General features: G+C 28.2%; 1 protein-coding gene across 3 annotated transcripts in view; it reads right to left on the reverse strand.

Moving 5' to 3' along the window:
- Nucleotides 1-26,032, reverse strand: part of LOC132941597 (zwei Ig domain protein zig-8-like) — a 295,382-nt gene that overhangs the window by 268,626 nt on the left and 724 nt on the right. The window contains exon 1 of one of the 3 annotated variants that reach the window (XM_061009723.1): nucleotides 10,228-10,376. The exons of the other annotated variants lie outside the window; for them this stretch is intronic. The gene's annotated coding sequence lies outside the window, so the exon portion shown is untranslated. Of the gene's footprint in view, nucleotides 1-10,227; nucleotides 10,377-26,032 lie in introns of those variants that run through there. 3 annotated transcript variants of the gene reach the window in all.

Genomic DNA, 26,032 nt, shown 5'->3' on the forward strand with positions numbered 1-26,032 from the left:
ACTTGTTCTTTACTGGGTGATCCATTTAGACACTATTTTAAAAACTATTAACGGTTTTGAAATTGATTTTTTTTCTTCATAATTTTAAGTCGTTTAAGACAATATATTTAAAATAATAAGGGCAACTAAGAAAGATAACTTATGAGGAATAGTGTACCTATTATATTTTCAAATTTTATGTATACAAATTAATAACTATGACTATATATTATGAATATAATAATTAATAATTTGCACATTTTTCCAACTTTTACGACATTGCATAGCTAATTTTTCTAAAAACAAATCACATTATATTATAATATTATTTCATATTATATTTCTAACTGTTATTAATTATAATTTAAAATTGGTGGTTTTTGATTAGTTAGGGATTTCTTTCCTTTTAACCTTCCCTCACATAAAAAAAAATACCAACAAGACCCTAACCATCATATAGTACAAGATTCAAGTTTTTTAATAATTTCTAAAAAGTTTCTGTTACCCCCCCCCCCCCCCAAAAAAAAAAAAAAAAACAAAACAAAACAAAATCAATACGTAATATTATTGTAAAACTAATACATTCATCGATCTACTCAAAACATAAAATAAATTTTATATTTTATAAAATACCAGAAAATGAAGGTGCTAATGTATGTCAAAAAAAAACATAGTTGGTAGCCACGCAAAATGCATATACCTAATATTCTTTATAAAGTTTAGCATTCTACTATAAATGGATATTAAAATATATACCAATTTAAATATAAAACATAACCATAACTTAGTCGACTCTTTCAGTCTCAGTGATGATATAATATGACATCAAGATAAAATTTACGAATTTTTCGCAACTTTTAAGTAGGTAGTTACTAGATAAATTTAAAACAGTGTAACAACACTAAATAAAAAATATTAGTTCTGAGAAAATTATGATTTCTGAGAAAAACAGTTTTTAGCCAAAAATCACCATGTCCTACCGATAATATTATTGGGTACTTGAATACGATAGCTCATTTTTTAATTTATATAAACCAATAACACTTTCTTAATATTATTTTGTTTTATTAGCTAGTTCATATACTGAACGGCTACGACGCGTACGTTACATAGGTACGGTTTTATTATGACTGAACAACGACCGATCGCCCGTCATCAAAGACCGCTATATCGGACGTATCATCTTATCTTACATTAAATAATGTTATACATTTATACTCTATATAGATAGTCTTTACGGTATTTACTAATTATATATGTACAAATATACCGCGTACGCAACAGTACTGAAAAGGTAGATGATAAAATAATTTATATTATTATTATTTTACCAACATTAATTACTATTTCTTAAATGTTTAATGTTACGATTATTTTACTTGGGAGATAAAAGTGAATAAAAAGCACCAAACAATCCTAAATAATGTTCTTTTTGAATTAAAATCTATTTAAAAGTAAGAATTCTAAAAACAAAGTACGAAAATGGATAAGACAGTATACTATTTTTAGAAAAATAAAATCATCCAATTATAAATGCTATTGTAAATAATATGTGTACATAACAATAACAATAGTGTTTATTGCTGAACTTTCAGGGTGTTATTTATTCTTCAAATCGGGTGATAAACCATTGATTTTCATTATTTTCTAAATAAATAAAAACCCATCTCGATGTAGCCTCAAGTGAACTGTATTATTATTAAATAAAACCTTATATTAATTAAAAACAATACCATATATCTGACGATAAATACATATTTTCTTATGCAATATAATTATATTAGAATATTTATATTTCGATTGGGTCTAAACTTGGATAATTTAACCAACGAAAATAACCAGACTGGATTATTCGATAACATAGACATATGTAATGCATACAAACTTAATTAGCCTGAAAACAATAAATTGTGTGTTTGTATTATTGTACAACGTAACTGTGGGTCATGGGAATACTAGCAATATAATCAATTACGAATATTGTATTTTTTTTTATTATTTTGATTCCAGAAAAAAACAAGTATTTTTCGCATTATAAGTACAATATAAACATACGATTGTACAATCAAGAACATAATATTGTGTACATGAATTATATGAGATATGTACATATTAATTATAACACATATTATTTTCAGTTGGTTTATTATATAAGCATTTTGATCGGAATCTATGGAAAGAATTTCAAATATGGATAACTCCAAAAACATGCGATAAATGATAATTTATTGAGCAAAAGCTTGGTAGATAGTGTGTTATGTACTATGTGTTTTGAAGTTGGTCGAAGTGGAGAAAACGAAAACAGGCATTTGATGATTGAACTTGCTAATTATTTGAAGTAGGTAAATCAAATGGAGAAGTCGATAAGGGTACAACTGTACGTTTGTACAATACAATAGGTATGGAAAACACATTGGGCAACCGGCTAGTTGAGTTTTTATTATTATTTAACCAAACAAATATCACATGAATAAAACATTAAAAATATGTGTTTATACTTAATTGTCTTATAATTAAGAATATTTTTCAGGTTACGAATAGCCAATAATGATAAAATATTTTGGTTAAACTAGTGGAAATAACTACTGTATAATTATACAGTATATAAACCATCATTGTTTTTATTATATTCATTTTCAATATAACGTTTTTATATTTATATGATTATATTATATCATAATTTATTATTAGTTTCAATTTGTTTTATACCGTACATAATATAAAATATGCTATGCATTTCATGTATGAATTCTATTTTCGAATTACTTCAGTAAATGTTTTTCACGAAAAAAATATAAAAAATAACATCGTATGTATCTTGTGAGGTGTAACTAATACTATATATTATATATATTATGTAATAAATGTAAACAATAATATTATATTTAAAAAAAAAATAATTATTACTGTACTTAGAACAATAATAATACATTATATATTTTCATGATCACATACAATATGTTCTTTACCTTTATAAGTCGGCAAACAACGTATTACAAAAAAACCAACTTAAGTAGGCATCTTTTTTGTAATACGAAGATCAACTTATTTCAATTTATTATATTAACAGTAATTTAATCAATAATATTTTTCAAATATTAAAATATTATTCAACAACTTCAACTCTGCAGTTGAAGAATGAAGTTCATGTTTTATTATTTCAAATCAACATTTTAAAAGCCATCCATGGGTGATTTGTCCTCGAGTTGTTCTCAATATATTATTATATTATACTTCGTTGATAATACCTACTACATTTTGTAGTTTAACCTTCATTAAACAAAACATTATTTCAAACCAGTTAGATGCCTACATAACCAACTTAAAACTTAATTTAGGTATGCATGAACTTCTGAAGAAAACAGTATTATAATACAATATAATAACTATTAATCCCACCCGTGTATTTATTATGTCTTAATATCGTACAAGCAATGTTGCGGATATTTTAGTTCTATACCTAACACTAGTAATTCTCGTATGAAACATCGGTATATTTGGAAATTCGTTGGTCTATATGAGTATAATAATATGTATATCACTAGGCCATGCGTCATCAGCTCTGGATGTGTGGTGAATTTATCAGGATACGTGCAAATCCAAAACGATTAACAGTACACCCCGTTCGATGATCCCATAACGAATGGAAGCTTAAAATCTAATTTCAACCCACAGACGTGACTTTATAAAGATGTATAGGTCGAATATACTAACTCTATTTTCTCTCTCGCTCTCTTTTATACACATTATACATAATATCAATTCACATACCCAAACACTCATACATACTAATGATATATTATATTTGATATTATATATGTAATTATGTTAATATCCTGCAAGGCTCGTCAACCTCGAGAATTAACTGTGCACAGCACTGTTTGGGTTTTATTCCAATCCCTTTCGAAGAGCAATTATCTTTGTCACACAAGACCCATCTCGAGGCATTCGTATGTAGGTCTACTGTTTTTGCCAAGTCCACACATACTTATGAGCCATTATGCAAGCATTACAAAAATGTATTATTATAATTAGATGTAAAACTAACGGTCAAGGTTTTGAGGACTTATATTTGATATGATATTAATCATTGCCCCGCATTAATATGCTCACCCAATTATCCACGAAATATGATAGGTATATTATAATAGGTATATATTCTACCATAAATCATGTTCGTATAGCTTAATATTTAAGTACTATTATATTTTAATGTCTCATTATAGTATCTTCTGAACTTATGACGTCCAATACAAATTATTTTACAAATTTATAAATATATATGTTTATACTATCACATTCCAGCTATAACGCAAACGCCGTCGTTATCGTTGAAAGAGCATTAAGTTGAGACGATAACTACTGCCCACTATACAATCCACTCAACGGCTCTTACACCCTAATAATCAAAATATACCGAGCCACAAATATCGCGAATATTATCTATTTCCACCACTCCCACCCTATATTACTATCCATATTATTTTGTTCGAAGACAGCCAGTGCGTAATCTACTGGCACTTTTTTTTCTTTTCCCCGTCATGGAGGTCGATGGAAAGTAACCGGTAATGCACTGTCTGCTTTCATACTAAAAAATGTTTTTTTTTCCCCTCGAAGATGAAGTTAGTCTACCCAAAACTTTCCCCCAACGGTATCGTTGGTAGATAAAAAATCGATGGATTTTGTTGAACTGTTACTCGCAGTGGTCTTATACTTTATATCTGACCGGTATGTTATTATTGAATTATAATAATCATAAATATTCAAATCTAAGAGGCAATGTATATCTTCGATGTCTATACGTCTGGGGTCGCTTCATGAGTTTTTTTTGTATTATTATAACTCATAAAAACTATTATATATATATAATGTGTATTTAAAAACTCCACAACAAACGAACACTTATTATTTTGTTAGTATTATACCTAAATTAATTTGTATTACCTATATCTCCCGATATATTTACTATTCTTAGTTTTATGCCGTTCGGCTATCTTGACACCATATTTAGTTTTAATTAAATTATCTCCTGCTTATACGAACCAATATCTAGTATAACATTTGTATTAATTTTTTTCTCCTATCTCATAAAATACAAATTTCGATATTTAAGAAAAATCCACAATGAATTTTAGTTTTTTAGCATTTTAGATCGTGGTCGGTGACTAGACCAAACAACTTCCGGTTCACTATTAAGTACCTACCAATCTGAATAATTGCATAGCGTTTCAAGCTTATTAGTCTTTTTTGAGTACAATTATTCAATAATAATTTAATGAAAATTGGAAAAAAGAGTAGGTAATAACACAAATATGTGAACAAATATTAAACAACAGTGGTTTTCAACCGATTTTCCTTGAAACACTGGTGTGTCTCAAGCATTTTCTAGGTGTGGCCCGGACTTTTGAAAGTGATTTCATAATAATTATACTTAATAAAAATATAATACAATAAAATATAGACGAATGATATATTAAAAAATATCTTATTATACATTTTTACATACCTATATTTTTGGTTTTTTTTAGTTACTAATTCATTATAAAATACTAAAACAAATTATTCATTCAATCATATATTTTGAAACCCACGAATAACTACCCATATAATGTATGTGATTATTTGTGTAGTTTAAGATTCACATTATATGTTTTAAAATATAAATATCTATAATAGTTTGAATACAATTAAATATGATATTAAAACAGATGATCAGATTCCTACTGATCAAATTATTATAATAACTCAAAATAGGTAGTTGCCATCAAAGGGTGGCTACTTCTGTCAAATACGATTCATGTACATAAAACTCTTAATAAAATAAGCTTATTCATCGTACTAACAAATCGTTAGACAAAAAAAATTATTAACGATAAGTATAACTAACCTTAAACACGTTTGCATCGTAATGACGTTTTAATATGTATCCCCTTGCTATAGAATATTCACCGTGTCAGCTGTATCCAATAGGTTAAACCTATTGGACACCTACCTACACAAATATTAGACCATTTTATCGATGAATTTATATTTTTGGTGAACATTAGTTTGTGTTAAAGATAAGACGAGTATTTTAGTTTTAGCTTAACATGTTAGTGATATGCAGCAAAATTAAAATAAATTCCCTATCTACATGGATTTAAGACAATCTTGCTTAAAGTTATAGTAATAATACTAGGGTTTCTCATTACCAAAATATACCTTTACTTCCATCAATGTTAATTGGCAATTAGTGCAGCGATAATAATATGTATAACAATAACATATAATATATATCTATACAAAGATAAAATAAGAAAACGGCATTTCCCTAGTTTGCAAAAGTCACGTAGTATATATTCTCCATTCAATGTTTACCACAATCATCTTTTATTTTTTTCTATATTCTTCTTATTATATACACATCACTCTTTCTTTATTTCTATTCAACCGATCGATACTTTCGTTTTAATATGTGACCATTTTCAAGAATCAGTTAGCGATATTACTTTGAAGAATAAAATTAAAAATAAAACATTATGCTTAGGTACGCAATATCTGATTTATACTCTATAATCCTAATGTATTGGTTTTAAAATGATGTGCTTTTCATTATTATATAATTGAATATATTTTAGATACTAAGTGGAACGATGAATGTATTGCCTTCACAATGATGTGTGTTTTTTATTATTCTTATTTTTGTGTCCGTCATCACCTTTTAGGACAGTAAAAGTGGTTAGATTTTTTTCAACAGTATCATTTCTAATAGGTGAATAATAAGTGAATCTAGTTGGTACTTTGGGGGGTCAAAAGCAAAAATTACCCAGTAGTTTTCAAAAGCGACGTGAAAAACAAAAGAAAAATTAAGGAAAAACGGGAATTTTTACGCAAAATCTGTTTTTGAGAAAATCGATTTTTGTTTTTGGTGCAACTCTAAAACATATAACGGTAGGTACATGAAATTTTGACTGAATGTTTATATTAGCATTTTCTATACACCATAAATTTTTTCAAATATTTTGAGCTGTTTACGGACATTTTCAGTTTCCATTTTTTTAGTTTTTTTTTCTATAAATATCAATAAAATTTTATTTGTTGGTTAAAAAAGCTTCAAAATTTAATAAAAGGCTCATAGGTTATTGTTTCAAAGACAGATGAAAAAAGGTCCAAATCCTTAGTCACAGTTTTAATATATAAGCATTTAAAGTTCAAATCTTGACAAAATACGGAAAAATCACGAAAATTAGCAAATTATTTTGAGTTGAGAATTCATAAAAATTTTTCTTTTTAAATCTAAGATTTGAAAATGTAATACAAGATTATCCATAAGTTTGTCTACCTTTATCTAAAAAAAAATGTATACAAGAAAGTCAAATTAAATTTTAATGAGCGTTTGAAATTCATATTTTTTCAACATTTGATATTCACTCGATTTCTCATGCAACGATTTTGCTATTTTGTTGTAATTAAAAAACGAATGATACTGTAGATACATGAAAATATTACTGAATATTTATATTTTCATTTTCTATACACCATACAATTTTGAAAATATTTTGACTCTTATTGAGCTGTTTACGGACATTGTTCAATTTTTTTAGTTTTTTTTCTATAAATATGAATAAAAATTTATTTGTTGGGTAAAAAAGCGTGAAAATTTTAATGCAAGGCCTGATATATTTTTAAAATAGCAGTTGAAAAATATTAAAAATACATAGGCACAATTTTTTTTATAAGCATTTAAAGTTTAAATTTTGACAACATTTATAAAATTAAAATTTCATAATCATATTGTAGTTAAAAATCTATAAAATGTTTAACTTTTATAGCTAAGGATTGAAAATTTAAAACAAGGGTCCACGTAAATAGGTAAATATATTAAATTACTTTATTCTCAATAATATTATCAAATATACTTAGTAATATCATAGTCTGACTGACCGTTTTCGCTCAGAATCGTTTTTCTTATACAATGATATTATGTCATTGAATTGAAATTGAACATCAACCATTACAGTGACCCACTTTTAATCTACTGTACAGCAGAGCGACATCCACTTACCCATCTTTTTTTATCGGTCATGACCTTTTGGATTAGTAAAAATAATGTAATCTTACATTTTGAAGATGGTTTCTAGTAGAAAATTGCATCTAGTTGGTAGTTTGGAGTTCAGTATTGACAAATTGGAACTATGTTGTGGGAAGACCGGGTATAAAAATTCGGCACAATACCATCTAAAATTAAACTCTCTATTTTTTTTCCAAGAAGATTTACAAAATCTATGTAAATGTATAATATTATAGTATTAAAATATTATGTATTATTGATCTTCATTTCACATTTGTAGTAATTTGTTTTTAAATTGTAATCACTAATCACTAATCAATGTTGTCACCCTGTCGGTTTTGACGTTGTACTTTTATCCGGGAATTAAATAGGTACGAGTAGATTATCAATAAATTGTTAAAAGTAAATAGCTGTTTTGGCTTGAATGTTAAATATAATCCGGAAAGAGTAGGTACTTATAGACCAATTATAGTGACAATGCTTGATGAGTTTAATATATTAATTGCAAAATTTAAAAATAAAATACGGTAATACCACAAGGTTAGCTGTACTCCAAGTTAATATTAAAATCCAAACAAATTAACATAATATGTAAAAAGTTTATTTGTACAAAAATATATTTAATGGATAATTTTGAAAGTATGAAACATTAGATAATTAACATTTGAGCGTAGGTACTAGGTAGCGATAAAACATTTTTTGGATAGCATTCTATTTTAAAGGTTCATAATATTCCCATACATTTGACAACACGTCACTTCTTTTTAAGTTCAGCGTACCTACTAAATACGTCATAATAATAATAACATCAGCTGTTGTACTTACCATGAAGATTTAAGATAAGGAGCTTGCACTAGCTGATAAAACTAAACAGATTTTTGTCGGTATAATAAAAGGTACACGGAATCGCCAACAGGCTGCGCGTCGTTCGTTAGTTCTAATATAGAATATTATTATATTGTATATTTGTACTGTTTTATACACCAATACACTAAACAGTTTGCGATTTTTTCCTGGTATTTTAAAAATAAATAATACTACAAAAGTTTTAGGTACCTATACAATATTTTTTATCTGTAAAATCAAAAGAGTACTGTTATACAATTATGCATGTTTATTAAACTGTATTAACACAAACAGTAAAATACAAATTCGAAAATATAGACTCGCCATTTAACAAGAAAAGTTAAAAAAATTAATTAAGTATACCCTATAGACATTATATAGTGTATTAAAAAAATGGTATGAAGGATTATTGGGTATATGCAGACTTATGATAAATATTTTTATTTTTCATCAGGTTATGAATAATACATTGCAACATTGATTAAATATATTCAATAGTTTATTTAATCAATAAGTGTAATAAATATTAAAACAAATCTAAACTTTTGTAAAAAAATAATTATTAGAGTATAAAATAATTACTTTCAAACTAATATTTTCAAAACAAAGTTACAAACAAATAACGCTTTTATAGTAAATATGAATATGATATAAAAATTAACCATAAACATTTTGAACACACTTATATCACCTGCAAAACATTGGTATCAATTATCAATTATACATACCTAATGATGTACCTATTCCGACCTTTACTTATAAATATGGAAAATAAAGACATAATATAACTTAAACAATTTTTAAATATATTAAATTTTAATATACCAGGCTTGGGTGTATTTGTGTATACAAAATGTTACATCATGATGATGATAATACATATATATTATACAATTATAAACATAATGTTTAAAATGTGTAAAATTTTATTTCTTTTTTTCTTACTGTGTTTAAATTTTTAATTAACTGCATTTTTAATATTTAATACATACATAGGGTGTGAAAAAACATATTTACTGTAGATTGGATTACTACCTATTTAGTAAAAAAAAAATATAACTCTAATGTAATTTATTATTACTGATCAAGCAATAATATTGTTTATTATTTAATCTTGCTTAATTATTTTGGAATTAAACGTTTCACTAAAGAATATTCAATATTGAATATAGAATATTTTCCATGAACAAATAATTCAGTTTATAATACTTGCATTTTGATTTTAACTTTTTTTATTAAATATTTAAATGATTCAATTTAGACGTATTGTATTATAGTATTATAATGTGTATAATTTATTATATGTGTCAACCATGATATATACTAAGTATGTTAAATTAAAAATGAATTACCTTTGGTTTGAAAACGGTTACATTTTTGACTCCACTTTTTTTGTTTTTCAATCTGAATTTTGGATAGCCAGATATACAGTCAGGTACAAAACAACTCATTTTAATAAATATTAGTTACACTTGTATATTTTTATATTTGATAGGTATTTAAAAATGCAATAATTAATAACTATAATTTACAAGAGTCATAATTAATAATCATGCTTCATGTAAAACTGTAAATATAATATAATATATCTTTTATGATATTAATAATAATAGCACGAACTAAGATAATATGGACTGGTGGCGACATGATGGGCGGGTGGTAGTGGTGCGGTCATGTTTTAAAACGTAGTTTCCGTAGAGAGGGAAATCTTGCAACCGAAGCGATCGTAGTGTTATTTTCATGAACTACCAAGTATCAACTATAAAAAAATAATCAACTTATTGTGTTCCGTTCGTTCGCCGGTCGGCGGGCGCGCGCCGTGCAGTGGGTTGTATTCTTCTTTGTTATCTATTATTTTTACCTAATATATTCCCTCGTAAATTCGTAAATAATAATATAAATATTAAATCGTGTTTATTATTAATTATTAGTATGAGTTCATGCTAAACGCTAATACCTATACGGCTATAATACAATCTACTTAATAATATACAGTTTTACATATTATATATAAATGATTGTAACCTTATTTATCAAAAAATTTTATTTTAACTGTTATAATATGCCCAGACAGTTTTTCAGTCAGGCCGTTTTGGCCCGGTGCACACTGGGCGCGTCTGGGCGTCTTGCGCTTGAAAGTGGCCGTGGGTACTTGATTCTTGTGCAAGCATGTACAATTTTAACTTATTGTAAGATGTAAAACTTTAATAGAACAGTTAGTGAATCGTGAATGTTTTGACTGTGTATATAACTATTTAATTAAAAAATATTTTTAATTTTTATACGCTGATCAGCAATGTTTCAATAAGAAATCGATAATCTGTGGCTTACAATTTCAAACCATTTTAATATGTTGTATTTATTTAAATAATTTGAAAGAGTGTCAATACTTTCAAATAGATAGCGTTTCAGTCACTAAATTTCTCCCACTACAGAAATACCGTTGAATAACTTGACCGCAAATATTAACACCGTCGCCAGTCCATACTATCTTAGTTCATGATAATAGGTATCTATAAACATAGATAAACAATATTTCAAATTCTATAAAAATATAGTTGAACATTATTCTATGGTTGAACAATCGAACGCCGCGCAACCTGGTGGTGATAACGTTAACGCTATTTCGTGTGGACGAAAACGGGTCTGTTTTATTCACAGCACGCACTAAGATATATAAAGTAACTTTATATAATATCTGTGGTTTTATTTACGCACGTCAGTGGGAATGCGACCTTCTTATCTTAAATCGCGGTACCAACCTAGTACCGCCTAATACCTACGCTGCCCACAACCATGACAGTCGTAACGATCTTACAGTGAGAATTGATAACGTGAAACCGGCCATATAGTATCGTCAATATTATATTAAATTTAGTTGGTACACATTGTGTTATTTAAACTTATAATATTTTTTGGTGGCTATGGTGTTGATGTGACGGAAAGCAACATTTTTGGCAGCGCTTCATTGTAATTTTTCACACGTACAATGGCTTTAGTACTCATAACTTTAGTACGGCGTGAAGTATAACATTAATGAAGCATTTACAAGAAGTCCTGTCGTTTGTGCACAATTACTTACAGAGATATCTTAAAAACAAATTTGGAAGGCCGTTGAAACACCAACTTACAAGTTTGAATTTCTAATTGCACCAATCGTCTGTGAATTGTTTGTGTATCGTGTCCCGTCGTAAGCCGTTTTGAACGCAATTATTTCTGGAGGAATCTCAATAACAATTTTTTTGGTGTGGGGGGGGGGGGTGGTACATTTTATAACTTGTCCCCAGATGGATTATGAAAATTCTGTTTGAGCAGATCATTTGTTGTTCTCAAATGTGCTCGAAGTTTGGTCGTTATAATTATTTTTGGAAGTATAGAAATATTAAATTATATTGGTGGATATGTAGAAACACTAGCTTAAAGACAGATTGAAATAATTTTCAAATTATGTTTGGGAAAATGATTTGTGCATCGTTTGTGCAAGAATGTACAATAACTCTGGTCGTTATTGTGCACAATTATTTTCGGAGATATCTCAATAATCAATACTAGATTCTATTCGAGAAGCCCACCGGAGGGGATTAAATACCATAACTCATAAGTTACCCAGAAATTGGAATATGCGTTTCTACACCCTCCCCCCCTCCAAATGACTACATTTATTTTCTCAGTAAATATTTTGCATGAATGATCTGAAAATTACAATTTAGGGGGCGTAAAAACGAGATCGGCATATAGATCTATTGTATAAGTCGTATATATAATAATACACAACTATATACCTACTAGGTATATACTATATAGACTCTGTATTATAGAGTATAGTTCATTGCACTATAATATCGAATTCGTATATTACAGCTATTTTTATTTTATAATGAAATAACTACATTTGTTTTGAGAATAAGAATAACAATTATTTCGTAAAATTAAAAAATTAAATAAGACCATGGGATATCTCTGACCCTTCATATTCTCCGTTTTGTATAATATTATTATGATACTGTGGGTCTCGATAATATAAGGCCGCTTGGTGCTTGCATCATTTTTGTTACGAAGTCGGGTACCTATCTATAATTATTTTATATTATATCATTATAACAATATGTTCACCCGATCCACGATCTCTGTAATATATATATATATTTATATAATACAAACACACAATTATGTAGAATTATAATAATTAAGGAACCTCCCGACTATAATCATATGCCCATATTGCTTTATCTTATGCATTGCGGCGATATACACGGTTAACCAAGTGAATAATTATATTAGTAATACTAATAATAATTATTCCAACGATATGGATATAGGTACTTCAGATAACGTTTTAGACCATTAATAATTAGGGACCTTAAATACATAATAATAAAATAACTATTTTGGTTATAGGCATATTACATATATATTGTATACGTGACTACGTGAGTATATATGTATTTATAATTTGTAAAATGTACTATTGATATATAAAATACAGTTTTTATTTCAGTAATTATTACTATTGAGCTAGAATTGGTTCCACAACAATAACAGGTACATGAATGAAATAAATTGGTATTTTTACGTGATTTTAGAAATTAATTTTGTTTTTTTGTTGTAGTTCAAAAATAAATACTGTTAAGACTTGAGACTTGAATTTTTTACCAAATATTTAAATTAGCATTTTTTAGACATGTTATAAATTTCAAAATATCTTTACTCCATTTGTAATATAGGTATAATAATATATAATATAATATATAACTATTTTTCTATTAATGATACAATTTTTCGTTGTGAGTGAAATAGCCAATTTAATACATGTTTCCTCATAAGTTATTCTTACAGTAAATACAAATATAAACAATAAACATACTTTGTCAACAATTTTTTGGGCGTATATGAGCGTATATGTTTATTATGTTTACAAATGTTGTCAAAACCAGAAAAATATTTAATAATTTTTCAGTTAAAAATGTATTCGTGTCTTTAATTTTAAAACATAAAATTAGCGATTCCTCATTCGTATTTTTTACTGTAAATTAAAAAAAAAGTTTAGCATAAAGTCGATCTTTTGTTTCAGAGTATATGGACTTCTATGAATCTTCGTTCACCATATACATGTGTATACCAATATTGCTTGCCCACTCTATAACTCTGTAGGGGTTCGAATCTTGTTTCATTTAATAGTGTAATAACTTATTTCTGTAACAGTTAGAGATTATTACTCCAATATGACGTCCTCGACGATGATGACAATCTGACTTCCAGTTAAACCAAAGATGACGTGGTCAACTCTAGTTTAAAGCACCCACTAAAATCCATCTCAAAATAGTATAGATATGCATATCGGTGAAGGTAGTCCTATACTATGAATGACATTTTATCTTGGTTATAGCAACAAATTATATTATATTCAATGACCATTAACCATGTATAATAAATCCGACGATTTTCTTAAGTTATGGACTATAATAGACAATTGTTTTAGAGTTATCTATATTAATATGTGTATTTTGATACGTATTATATTATTTGAAAATGTATAACCATTCGTACAATAACTAAATTTTGTAATTATTATAAAATCTAGTTAAGTACACCAAGGGGATTACAATTAAGTATAGTATGGTCTATTTTAATTTTATAATATTTAACACATACCTAATATAAATAAATAATACTGATAGTATAATATCTAAATTAACCAGACAAGTATTATAGAAAATGTTAAAGAAAAACTAAATTTACGAGCAGTTAGAAAAAATAATCATGATATATTAATATGTTTCGGTGATTTCACGATACTTAAATTATAATAAATATCTTTTTTATGAAGTACGTAGAATTTAGCAGGTAACACTATACAGTGTTACATTATTTTGTTACTGAATATGAAAAATAACTAGCTGGTTTTTGTAATGACCTTTTGGTATGTGGCCCTTATACTATTTATTTACACACCAAATATACAATAATTTGCGGTACTGGTTTAAACTTATAAAGTTCGAATACGTGGTGTGATATCAATTTAATATAAACTATTCGATTATAATGGAATTCACCTGTAGAATCTTATCTTGTATTCAAATAATTATACTTTATACGCTTCTATATTAATGAATATTTTTTATCTTCATTTTCATTTTCAACATGCTGCGCCGTTCACAACTCATTCACAAAGTATATTTTAAGGATTTAATCAACTGGCTTGGGATGGTCTGTAACAAACATTGTCGTTGGCTTCAGTTCGGTTTTCAAGGCGCCAAAACTTTCGGACAATGATATCGAGGGAACCTAATGAAGTGTATATTATTATACAACATCCAAGGGTTCAAAATATAACCACTATCAGCGATATTTAACACTCGGATCGCAATAACAATAATTCCAGTGCCGACAATCCAACCTTAAAGGAAACGAAAAAAATAGAACTCGGTCCGATGGTTATTTACAAATTATTGTTTAGGTGCGAAACTTCAATCTATATAGAAGTTTGTTCTCATATTCATAACAAAACATCAAGTTATTTTCAGCAACAATCATTTATGGAGTCTAAGTTTTTATTAGTAATTTTTTCAATCTAAAAAATCAATAATTCAATATTAACTGCATATAGATAGTTGGTAATTACTACTAATTAAAAGTTTCAAATATACGACTATTACAATACACTATTGAGAATATTTTGAGATTTATAATTAGTGTTTCGTATTTTAAATAAAACGTAAAACCCATAACAACAATAATAATATAGTATTGATATAAACTGGAAAATAATAACATTTTTATTTCTTCTAAGTGAAACTTGGTGGAAACAAAATATAAACTGTAATTTTCTTCTTCTTAAATGTACGGTGTTTTATAAATAAAGAACAGAGTTAATTAACACGAGTTTGAAGTTTACACAGCAAACGATTTTAGTGTGTAGATATAAAATAAATGAGTGCACAGCACAAACACTTTGTCAAATCTGTAAACATTCATGGTTAATTATTAACTTTCTGATAAATACGAAACTTTTGGATTTAAACATAATATTATATAAGCGACGGTAAGAAAAGAAAGTTTTGGATACATCTACGATAATTATTGTGAGAAAAAGATGCAAATAAATTTGTTAATATTTTTATATCATATGTGTTTAAAAATAAAATGTTTATCGGAATTAGATAAATTATTGTTATAAAAGAGGAAAAGAAGCATCTTCTTAGAACATTAAGACATTAAAAACATCACACAATATTATTTAAAATTCAAATTAGGAACTTATTTTTTTAGAATATTGAAATAAAAATATAACCTAACGCATTTTAGTTATGGAGAATTAGAGTTATCCTTTATATCTACCTAACTGTGAGTATTAAATTTTAATATATCATAATATATTATGTATATATTATTAAACTTATGCATTTTAGATGTTATTCTTTTACACTATGTAGTAGTAAGACAACTAAAACACAATCTCGTGTTACATGGTACCTACATACAAAGTGATTCATTAAGTTGGTTTAGTATTTTGTGATGTGGAAACAAAAACTCCATTACCGAACCACAATATACAATACATGATTAATGAATTTTATGCACATTTTACCGGGTGTTCCATTTCATATGCACCCACTATGTTATTTTTTTTCATTAAATTTTGGAGCATATTTTTATTTATAGAATACCTATACAATATTCAAATTATATATTAACTCATTAATCCATATTATTATTGTTTCTCATTAATTCATATTATTATTATTATTATTTTAACTATTATAATTGCTTAAAATGTATTGAATACTAGCTATTATTATAATTTGAAAATAAATTTGAATCTCTGTGTTTCTACTTAAATTATCAATATATTACTGTATTTTTTATACCATATATCTATGAATAAATAAATATTTATAGCATTTGTATACAAAACTAAGCTGGGTTATGTTAAGTTTGAAAAAATACATTATTTTTCTTATAATATTATTCTTTCTATATGACTTGAATATTATACAATGCTGTTATGATAATTGAAACTTATTAATATTCGTCTAAAATTGATAGTTATATTGAAATAATACGTATAACATTTTGCTTCGGAATGTGAAATTAAAAATATTATCATTCATTTATATTCATTCAAAAAGTTAAAAAAAAACTTAAACAATTATAACGATAAACAATTTAAAAAATATATAATACAGAAATGTTGTTTCGTTACGACTTAAAATTAAGTAAAAAAAATAATTTTCGAAAACATTAATGGTTTTTAAAATAACGAATGTTCTATCAGTGTTGCCCTGGGGTAAATGATTCGGAGATGGATACTCCACCTGCGATGAATATTAATAAGTACATTTTTTTTCTTAAGTGAATCAAGCACAAGCAGAAATAAATGAATATGCAGTTATTACAATTATGATTTTAATAGTATTAATAGCGGAGATTACCCTATTACCAACCCAATTGGTTTAATATATTATTTAAACCTTTTTATTTGAACCATCAAAATAATTGCTCGAGTTTTTATTGATTCTGTATACCTCAGCAATTATACACTTTTCAGTTTTATATAATATTTATATATATGTTATAGCTGTTACCCGTGGCTTCTGTTCTAATTCTCTTAAGACCCATCCAGGATCCCAAATAAAATGTGTGCAAAATTTGGTGCCAATTGGTCTGAAACTGTGGATTTGAATATTATGTACCATTTAGTATTATGTATACCTAATGTATTATGTTAGTATGCATAACACTATTATAATCCGACTATTACTAACCATATTAGCCGACTACCTATTATAATCGATTTATCTATCGTTTCTGTTTTGAATCATTGAAATATTCTCATTTATTTTTTTTCCTAGGCAAGTATTTGTTTAGTATAATATTATAATGTAAACCTCAACCACACACGTATTATATTTCTCTTAATATAAGTATAATATATTATAATAGCTATTAGTTATAACCTATTCAAATTTTACATTTATATAGAACAGCATTATTAGCCTAAAATGTAAACAACAAAATATTATAACACAATACCGATATTGATGATCATAATAGCTAACTATTTTATTATCGGTAACTAATTATAGAGAACTAACGAACTAAAATACAAACAAACATTAATTTATATATATATATATAGAATAACCTTGCACCTATATATAAAAGCATGGTTGCAAGTATCAGTTTTGATAATAGAAAATAATATTTTATAATAGTATGTAGGAATATTGTAGGTATTACATTCTAAACTATCATTTTAGACCAATATCATATTAATTCGGACCAATACTTAGATAAAATAATCAAATGTAATTTATTTATAAAATAATTATTTATCTTATTTTCATATACAAACATTCATTTTTTTTATTTTGTTACTGATACAGTTTTAAAAATAACATATAATATTCAAATATACGCACATAGATATTTCTATCACTAAAAATAAATATACATTTAAAAGCAATACGTTTTATATAGCGGGGAGTTTAATAATATTTTTCATCTAATCTAATCTTATGAATATATTGGGTATGTGTCAGTAGTTTATCAACGAGACTCAAACACACAGCTGCAAATAATGGGCATGTTTTTTTACGACATTGCATAATATAGGTAAATGATTTAACAAATGTTCGACACCGTCGTATTATACTTGTATAGCTGTTCGGATGGCCAAAATCCTAAAAAACGAGACCATCTTGGTTTATGACGTTGTAGTACTAAATGTCAATACTGGTATTGAGTGTATCAATTATGTTTATCTGGGACCGTTGTAGTGGCCTAGTGGTTTCATAGTTAACCAGGACTTGCACAATCATTGGTTTAATTCATGGTACAGTGCTAAAAATATTTAGTTCCTCACGGACAGCATACCATATTGTGCTATCGTCCACTATAATAGGTGTGTAATCCACACAGTCTTAGATATAACAATATATAATATATTATGTACATGTGGATCACAGATATCTCTACTTCCAACTTTTGCCAAGCAGTGACGAGCATTGACCTTAAGGTCGCCCAATGTAGAAAACACAGTAAAAATAAATTAAGTTTCCCAATCCCCCTTTATCTTGCATGGTATAAATTGAATTAAAAACAGTACCAAATAATTTAAATTGAAAAACTAATTAATATTTTATCACTTTACTCCAATTTATCTAATTATATCTTAAGAATACCATCAACAATTGAAATTTTTTTTTTAAATTATACACAAACAAAAAGCAAAATAATCTAAAAAATGAATTTTCTGCTATTATTTGGCACTATTTTGAATCCTTTCTGGCAAGGTAGAAGGGTCAACTTCACAGAAATCTAAAATATGACGACCGGCGTGTTTTTGAGTGTTCGTATGGAATTGAAGTGCGTCTGTGTGAACAATCGTTTAAAAGCCACGATGATTTCGCATACCATTTTACGTATCGCATAATATAATAATTGTATTGTATGCGTTTAGAGATTCTGGCGGAGGGGGGTGAATATGGGGGAATAGATCCTCACTAACATTTTTTTAAATTTATAATTCCAAATAACTGGTACTTTTGACATTGGAGTGTTTTTCATGCGGGTACCCTATAAGTGAAAAATAATTATAACATATATTTTAAATTTTGTGATAATTGATAAAATAATTTCTGATTCGTAACTTTTAGAATATTTTTTTATTGAGTAGTAGGATAATTTGAGTTATCAACTGTTTGGAAATGTTTTTACATCAACTCGGCTGATATTCAAACCACTAATACTAAATATGGTAGGCAAAACTGAAATAAAGTCGTATTACATTTCCTACAACAGTCAACGGTTCTCTACATGTATGTAGTCAATACTCATTCAATATTTCCAATTATTTAGCAATTATTTTAAAATATTATGCACTTTACCCAATTCCTAGTGTCTACGTAGATTTTTGAGAGAACATTTTAACGTATTTTAGAAACTTAAGTATTTTTTATAGAAACATTAATGACTAAAGTAAGGACTATAAATTAATTTACAAATACCTATGACTTTTTATTTTTCCAGATCTATCGCCAATTGTTAGAAAGTCTTAATGAGTTAACATTTTTATTTGTTAGGAATCCACGGATAAATGGTTATTGATCCGGAAAGATTTTGTTGTAGTTGTGTCTCAAAAATTAATAACAACTTTGAACTTATACACTTTTATAAATTTAAATTAAATATAAGGCATAGTAAAATATATTTTTTGAGACTTAACGTATATTCTGTTGTTATCGTGATAGGTCCTTTAGCGAGAGAGCTTTGACCACGCGATGGTATAGACTTTTCAATCAAATTTTCTAGTTTCCTCTATTAAAAAATCCTGAGAACAGTGAGAAAACCACAGAGTGAGCAATACCAGGTTTATGTGATATGCCGATCGTAAATGCCAAATAATATCCATTTAACCCGTTTGGGTTTTAATATTATAGTGATAATTAAAAATTAATTATGATAAAATGTTTAATTAGTCGATTTTAAACTCGAATTTTGGGCGGCCAGGTCAGTTCAAAAGTTGAACTATAATGGAATCGATATTAGAACTCAGTTTGTTCAAGAACGATCATCAAATATATTTTTTATTATTATTATAATTTTTATTAAGTTGTAATTAATTAATAGTATCTTTTGAATAATGTCACATCGATTTGAACCTTGTGAGTATTTTTAAAAAATGTATTTGTCTCGGGTTTGAATCAGAATCAAAATCTGTTATTTAATTCAAGTTCGATAAAATCTAAAAGGTTTGGTTTGACCTCAAAAACCAGTGTTCGTAACATCACTAGTAATTATTTCCGATTGTCCGTATTTATTGTTTGTTGTTTCACATAATATAAGTGCCTCACGTCATAACGATAATATATTGCACTCGAGAACAACGGTTACAATAATAATAATAAAAAAAAAATGGCGCATTATCATAGTACGTAGTTCCAACAGGGAGTGTTTACTGTGTACCCATGACCCATCTATACCGGTAAACATAGGACGATCGTGTACGTTATTACACTGCGGTTAACTCCGGATTCCTACCCGGTCAAATTATTACGTAATATATTTCGTTTTTTGTTGGAGTCTATAGACCGGGCGGCGATAGAGAACCTGCACCGAAGATCCTATAGGTATTCCGGTATTTGGTGCATACATACTATGTATAGCACACGCGCGCGCGAATATTAGTGGGAAATACCTACGTAGTGCGAACACGAATTTTATGATCGACGATTGCTAGAGGGCGAGTTGTCCGTGTATAATATAACACTACCTATGGTGTTATATTATTATCAAACGGACTGCACGTGCGCAACACCCGGCGAGTAATATCTCAATCGAACATCCTATATAGGTACCCATATACTTGACTGTTACAGATGTGATATTTTGTTATTATCATCGTTACGGTCGAATGAAAATAATATACAAAAACACAAAATGTATTGTGTGCAACATATGCGCATATTATGTGTGTAACAATAACACTGAGTGGATAAAAAAAAAAAAATTCTGTTTGCGCCACCGCGGCAGTGCCGTCCGTTCAGTGTGGGGAATACGAAATTATGGATCGGGTATTCCGATGATGGCGGATGTTATATCGTTCGGGTTTTTGGCGGTCGTGAGGTGGCGGTGGCGGTGCGGCAGACGTGCAGTGGGTGGTCGGTTGGTGCGTTGTTACGCCGTCCGGGTGTGGGGTGTGAGTATAAACGGCGGTGGCGGTCCGTTTTGTTCCGCAGCGATAATACCCGTAATGATATGCCAAGTGTTTGCACGAGACGAAGAAATGGCGAACCGCTTCGTGGAACTACCGTCGAGGGTGCACTTACTTATAATACTTGCCCGGCGAGATGAGTCCGACCCCTCACCCCCACCGCGATTTCACTGCCACCGCCGCCGCCACCACCACCACCACCGCCGACGACGACGACGCAAGTAGCCAACTCGACGGCACACCATAGCCCGCTAGCGGGGAAATCAAATTTCGGATGTATATATATGCGCTCGTATACCTACAATTATATACCAGAGCAGAGCACCGGCTCGGTACTCGAGTTTGTCGTGGTTCCTGGCTTTTCTGCTGCCACCGCCTCCACCACGCTGCCACTCCGGTGTCGTTACTGCCTGTCCCTTATATATAATTTACACTGCAGCGACTCCCGACGACCGTGTTGCCCAGAAATACCACCCCGCCCGAGATCGATGTTTCGATACGAATTATATTACTATTATTACGCATTTTCCGTAAATTACGACCACACGTCCCAACACTCTAAATCATATTATTATAATATTATTGTATTGCTGTGTATATACATTTTATCGCTACGTGAACCATCCCCCTCACAGCCACCATCGTAAAACGGTTACTAAGCGGTCGTGCGAAACGTATACTTTCGAATTGAATGTCCCGTGTAATATTATTATACACACCTGGTTTCGACTTACTTTTGTTTATTATAACATGCGGTTACACAGTATAAATTATAATATGCACTTTATACGCACGTATAACTACTTCTTACGTTAATACGGAGCAATTAAAAATGTACTTATCGACTTTAAAAATATTAATGAACAAAAATATTAAGGAAAATAAAAATGTCGAAAGTAAAAAAAAAAAACCTCAAAAAATAAATTACACTACCTATCTGATAATGATTCCACGTGAGTCCATCTACCGTATTTGATAGTCACGTAATCTCAAATAAATTTGTTTTTCCCGTTTGTATTAAATAGGTTTGTATAAAATACAAAATTTGTTTTTACAAAATCCATTTAAATATTTTAAAATAAAATGAATTCTTTCCAGATTCACGTATTTGACATTTTCACCTTTCATACAGCATTATTATTTTGTTCAAAAGAAATTGGTGTAGCATTGAGTACTATTCAAAGCACCCGAGATGTACCTACATATAAAGAATCTTATTACAATATTATTATGTCTTCCAAAGTAAATAATATATTTTTATATTAGTCTTAGGTACGAAATTTACAATTTATAATATTATTGATTTTAATAAAAAAAAAAAGTATATTGAAATTATTTGATGTAAGTAACATAAAAATACACAAGCAAACTACAGTTATGTAAGTCCAATTAAAGATGCGGGATTCAAATCGTGATATCAATTGGGAGTGATGAATTACGGGGGTTCTCAGTAAATTTAAGTTAAAGCTTAAATTTCTACAATATTCTTCTTTAAAGTTTTTTTATACTTCGTGAATCAATAAAATTGACAAATAGTATATTTATTTGAACCAATTTCTAATCGAAATAAAATTATCCATGAATTTTTGGTGCAGTCCTTGTGTATCACTGACAACCTATCATTATTAAGCAATAAATATATATTTTTATTCATGCATATCTAATAAAAAATAAACTCCAATAATCAAGAAGGCAAGGCGTTATGCTAACAAAAAGTAAGTACATATATTATCAAGTTCACTTCATTCGTATAATCTAAAAATAAGAGACCTTACAAATTGTACATAATGTATGATATACTATATATACTATATTATGTATGTTTTAAAGATAAATTCATATTTAATTTTTACAGAACAACGCGTATGTTTGTTCATTGCTAGTAGGTACATACGTTTATAGCTATGTACAGATTAGAAGCACTCATATAATAATATACGTTATACAATATAAATTGTATAATGTCATGCGTCCTAACCATCCACGATATCAAGTAAAATTATTATTGCCGTTGCTAACTTACCTCTTCAAATTACAGTTCAACCTAATGAAATTAGTAGTTCACCTCAATAATTATAAAATATATCCAAATATTCCAAAAAATATCCTACCTAGTATGTAGAAAAAACAGAAAAATAAAAATGTACCGCAAGGCTGCATAATATTGTAAATATATCATGTTATTATAATAAATCCTCTAATCAACAAAAATAAACAAAACTGTAGCAGTGTGGCTGAAAAAACTATTGACACAAAACCACAATTTTGTAAGGAAATCCTCTAATAATCCAAGGACGCAATAAAAATTTCACCGTGGTAACGTCAAAAATATATTTTCACACAGTAAAGTTCAAACTGTTTTCAAAACTTATATGAGTTTATAGATTATACAATATACTTTTTATAACATTGAGGCTACTACAGATATAAATGCAAATGAATATAATAAGCATAATACAATTAAAAAAAGCGGCAAAATAAGCTAAAAACAATTTTATAAAAAACAAGGGATGACAAATCATTGAATATTTCAATAGTTTGGCACTACCATATGACAAAAAAAATTGTTGTCATGGGCACTATATTAAAAATAAATATATTTTTTTTATATATGTGTACCGAGTTTGGGTTTGTAGTGCCGACAGTCTGAGTAACAAATATTTCATGGACAAATAATATTATTCCCAACATCAAATATTATATGGATAATAATAACAAATTTTATTTTTATTTTTATAATATCAGAGGTAAACGTTTATTTTTAAATTTGTATGTGAGCCTTTCCCCTCCTTCGTTCCCGCCTGACTGTCATTGAAACCGTTGCCTTGGTTACCAATATCAATTGGTATTGATGAATCAGTTAATTAGTTGTACATGTATTAATTATTATTATGTGATATACTAATATTAATTTTTTTTTTACTATAATAAAATTGGTTCATCCTATACAGAATAATTGATAAAATAATATGTACATTCTATACACATGTTTATTTCATATTTTGTGCTAGTTGAAACTTAGAAATTTGTGTAAAAAACATGTCGTTCTTCATTAATATTATGGATATTGGTAAAATTGTAAAGAATATATTTTACAGTTATCGTTTGATTTTTAAATCAAATTTAAGATTAATTAAAACAAAAAGCTCCAAACTATTTTCGTTATTTACTGGAAATTTTCTACAAATCTTTGTGACCTACAATACTGCCGTCCAATTTAAGTGAAACTAGCTGTTATACAACTTATATTATACGTATTATGTGAGTATCACTACTAAAAACCGCGTGACTTAAACACGCCAAATCCAGCTGATCATCGTCTACAGTTATTCGCTTAGTAAATACAAGTCTTGCAAGTGACAACCATACACAGAGACGGAGTGCGCAATAGTTAAGCAAATACAGCGCACAATTTTAACATGTCGGACACGGTGCGTGCACTCATTTACTTCTCAGTCGTTTACTAAAGTCAGAATACTTTAACTTAACAACACGACGCCTGACGTGTCTCTTAAAATATCATTAAGATAAATGTAAAATATATTATATACATGAATAGGGTATATTGTGTACAAAACTTTGGTCAAACAATTATTACCTTCAAATTATTAACGACGCGTACACTGTACACTGTACTTACTATACACCCATTATTTTGCATAGGTACACTTTATACACTAATTAAAAATATAATATTTACATCTTCGTATACTGGGTGATCATAATTTTAATTCACTACAAAACAACATTTTTGGAAAATTATTATATTTTTTACTCAGTTTTTTAAGTATTTTATTAACCTTTTGAATGACAACATATATTTTAAATTTTATATTCCAAAGCAGAATATTAATATGAGTATTTTGAATTATAAAAAATCAAATAATAATTGGACTAGTAGTTTATTATTTATAGCTATTAAAGTATAGATGAACGGAGTAGTATACCTTTTTAAGGTAACCCCACTCCAGTTACAACTTTACTCCGCTTATAAAAACTTTAAATACTTATACTAATACTGTACCGTGGCTAAATATATAGGTATGATTGCAACATTGTGATACGCAGGTGTTATGGCCGCCACTGGCAGTGTATATTATCACTTCGATTTATTTGCTAACAAAACCATACAAATTATTAATTTCTTGGCTAAATAAATCCAAAAATCACTGCCAGCTGAGATTCCTTTCCATGCTAAGACATGCAATAATTGTACGTGCGCAGCCCAAAACGAAAATGCGTCTCAATGCGATCATACTGTACTTTTAATACTTATGTGTTTATCAATGAGAGCAGTTATCAAAGTTCAACAGGACACTATTTTCTCAAACCGGATTAGTGCCCAAAGGTATCTAAACAATATACATTTATTTGGTTATCTAATGCTGATATTCTGGTGAGAATAAATTAATATTATTATATTATAAAAATAGATCATCTGA

This window comes from Metopolophium dirhodum, chromosome 3 (genome assembly GCF_019925205.1).
Source record: "Metopolophium dirhodum isolate CAU chromosome 3, ASM1992520v1, whole genome shotgun sequence".
Taxonomy (NCBI): domain Eukaryota; kingdom Metazoa; phylum Arthropoda; class Insecta; order Hemiptera; family Aphididae; genus Metopolophium; species Metopolophium dirhodum.